We start from the raw sequence: 3,976 nt of genomic DNA on the forward strand, positions 1-3,976 counted from the left end.
TATGAGGATTTTTATTTTCTTTATGTTAAGGTGTAATCCATACTAAAGACTGTAGTCATTAATCTTTATCAGTAAGGAAGAACAAAGAAGAGTTGATGCTTTTCAAGTCACCTTCACTTTCAGCAAGCAAGGTTGTGTCATCTGCATATTGAAGGATGTTGATGAGTCTTCCTCCAATCCTCATCATATGTTCTCTTTCATATAGTCCACATTCTCGGATTATTTCCTCAGCATACATATTGAGTAAGTATGGTGAAAGGGTACAACCCTAATGCACTCCCCTCTTAAACTTAAACTATGCAGTATTCTCTGTTTTATTTGAACGATAGCCTCCTGATCTATGTACAGGTTCCTCACAACACAATTAAGTCTTCTGGAATTTCCATTCTTCTCAATGTTATCCACAATTTGTTATAACCCATACAGGTTTATTGCATAGTCAATAAAGCATAAGCAAACATCTTTCTGGTATTCTTTGCTGTCAGCCAAGATCCATCTGACTTCAACAATGATATCCCTTGTTCCATGTCCTCTTCTAAATCTAGCTTGCATTCCTGAAAGTTCCCTGTCAATTTACTGCTACAACTCTTTTGAATTATCTTCAGCAAGATTTTATTTGCATGTGACATTAATGATATTCAATAATTTGCACATTCTGTTGGATCACCTTTCTTTGGAATGGGTACAAATACGGATCTCTTCCTGTCAGTTGGCCAGGGGTCTGTCTTTCAAGTTTCTTAACATAGATGATTAAGTGCCTCCAGCATGAAAGACATATGTTTGTTGAAAGGCTCAATTCCTGGAACCTTATTTTTCACCAATTCCTTCAGCCCAGCTTAGACTTCTTGCCTCAACACCATTGTTTCCTGATCATTTGCCACCTCCTGAAATGGATGATCATCTACTAATTATTTTTGGTACAGTGACTCTGTATTCCTTCCACCTTCTTTTGATGTTTCTTATAGCATAGTTCCTAAGGCATTTGACTGCTAACCAGAAAGCTGGAAGTTCAAACCCACCAGCCAATCCTCTGAAGGAAGATTGGGCAATCTGTTTCTGTAGTGATACTCCCTCAGAAACCCAAGGAAGGGTCACTATGAATCAGATCTAACTCAGTGGCAGTGAGTTTTTTTCTTTCTTTCTTCTTCTTCTTTTTTTTTTTATATCATTCAATATTTTGCCCATAGAATCTTTCAATATTGCAACTTGAGGCTTGAATTTTTTCTTCAGTTCTCTCAGCTAAGTGTGTTCTTCCCTTTTGCTTTTCTAACTCCAGGTCTTTGGACATTTCATTATAATAATTGACTTTGTCTTCTCAAACTTTGCCACTCTCCTGTTCAGCTCTTTGATTTTGTGATTTCTTCCATTTGTTTTAGCTTCTCTCCACTCAAGGGCAACTTCTAGAGTCTCTCTTCTGACATCCATTTTGGTCTTTTCTTCCTCTCCTATCTTTTAAACGAGCTTTTGCTTTCTTCATGGATGATGTTCTTGATGTCATTCCACAATTCATCTGGCTTTCTGTTATTGGCATTCAGTGTGTCAAATCTATTTTTCAGATGGTCTCTAAATTCAGGAGGGATATAATCAAGGTCATATTTTGGCTCCTATGGACTTGTTTTAATTGTGTTCAGCTTCAGCTTGAACTTGCATGTGAGCAGCTGATGGTCTGTTCCACAGTCAGCTCCTGGGCTTGTTTTGGCTGAAGATATTGAGCTTCTCCATCTCCTGTTTCCACAAATGTAGTCGATCTGATTCCTATGTATTCCATCTGGTGAGGTCCACGTGTATAGCCACTGTTTATGTTGTTGAAAAAATATATTTGCAATGAATAAGTCATCGGCCTTCCAATATTCTATCATGCGATCTCTGGCATCATTTTTGTCACCATGGCCATATTTTCCAACTACCAGTGATTCTTTTTGTATCCAACTTGCACATTCCAATCACCAGTAATAATCAATACATTTTGATTGCATGTTAGGTCAAGTTCAGACTGCTGAAGTTGGTAAAAATCTTCAATTTCCTCATCTTTGGCTTTGTGGTTGGTGTGTAAATTTCAATAATAGTTGTATTAACAGGTCTTCCTTGTATGCATATGGATAATTTCCTGTCACTGACAGCATTGTACTTCAGGAGAGATCTTGAAACATTCCTTGTGATGATGAATGGCACATCATTCCTGTTCAATTTGTCATTCCTGGCATAGTAGATCATATGATTGTCTGATTCAAAATGGCCAAAACCAGTCCATTTAATCTCACTAATGCCTAGGATATTAATCTTTATGTGTTCCATTTCATTTTTGACAACTTCCAATTTTCCTAGATTCACATTTCGTACATTCCATGTTCCGATTATTAATGGATGTTTGTAACTCTTTCTTTCCATTTTGAGTCGTCCCACATCAGCAAATGGAGGTTCTTAAAGTTTTACTCCATCCATGTCATTAAGGTCAACTCTATTTTGAGGAGGCAGATCCTCCACAGTTATGTTTTTTAGTGCCTTCTGACCTGAGGGGCTCATTTTCTGGCACTGTATCAGATAGTGTTTTAAGGCTATTCATGAGGGTTACCAGCATTATATCGACAATGTTTCACTACTATTCATAAGGTTTTCACTGGCCAATTCTTTGAGAAGTGGACAACTTCTTCCTTCTTCTGTCTCAGTCTGGAAGCTCTGCTGAAACCTGTCCACCATGGGTAACCCTACTGGTATTTGAAATACCAGTAGCATAGCCTCCAGCCTCACAGCAACATGCAAGCCACCACAGTGTGCCAAAATGTCAGATGAGTGCTGAGAAACTAACAGAGCCTTAAAGAATGCAGGCAGGAAAACAAGCAGCACTGAGCAGACATCTCAGGATTCATGTGGGCAAAGCTGTATGCTTGTGGGAGGCTGAGGGCTAGTCTTGTCCATCACTTGTCCATCACCTCTCACAGCTCCCTCCTGGTCCCTGGGCCCAGTGGCCACTGCATTTCCTATCACTGCTTGGCTGGCAACAGGCACCAGAAAAACAGAGGAGCTGGGCCCCCTTAGTTCCAGGGCTTCTTCTGTCTCCTCTCCCCTCCCTTCTGTTTCCTAGCATGAAGCAGCTCCACAGAGATTTTCCCTTCTAATCATCATTACCCTATGGGAGAAGAAGCTGTTGCAGAATAGACCCTGAGCAGTGGAGTGTCTTAGTGATCTAGTGGTGACCAACAGAAATACTACAAGTGGGTACTTTAGAGATTGGAAATGTATTTTCTGACAGTGTTGGAGTCTAACAGCCCAGTTCAGGATGTTGGGTCTGTGAATTCTTTCTGCAAACTACTCTCCTAGTTTCTGGCATCCTAGTTCTTTTGCTTATAGATGGGTCCTCACGTGGCATCTATCTTCCACTGTGTGTGTGTTTATTTTGCCCCTTTTATAACTCAGAAGGTTATTTTGCCCCTTTTATAACACAGAAGGTTATTTTGCCCCTTTTATAACTTAGAAGGGATTAAGTTTAGACCCATCCTACACTGGTACAACATCATTAACATAAGAAAAGAAACCCTTTATTTCCAAACAGGGTGCACTATTGCCCCTTGAGCGCTCTCCCTGAGCATAAGCATCCCTTATTTCTCCCATGATTGTTCTCTCCAAGGAATGTATCTACCCCAGGCAAATGCTCATCTCATATGCCTGTCTTTTGTTTTGCTGGAAGCCACAGGTGTGCGTTCAATTCCAGACCTGAAGGTCAGCTAGAGGCCATAGTCTCAGTGATTCCACCAAGCTCTATTGGACCAGCAAACCTGGTCTCCCCCCCTTTTTTTTTTCTCCAAATGATTTTGACTTTTGTTCCACATTGTTCTCCCTCTCTATCCAGGATCTCCTACATAGATTCCCTTCCAAGTGGTTAACAGTGGTAGCCAGGCACCATCTAGTTCTTCTGGTCTCATAGTTGTATAGGTTGCAGATTGGATGGTGTACCAGTTGCTAGGACTAATTGTTTCCA

The sequence above is a fragment of the Orycteropus afer genome, unplaced genomic scaffold (assembly GCF_000298275.1).
Source record: "Orycteropus afer afer isolate SDZICR_OR568_19922 unplaced genomic scaffold, OryAfe1.0 scaffold00232, whole genome shotgun sequence".
In the NCBI taxonomy this organism is placed as follows: Eukaryota; Metazoa; Chordata; class Mammalia; order Tubulidentata; family Orycteropodidae; genus Orycteropus; species Orycteropus afer.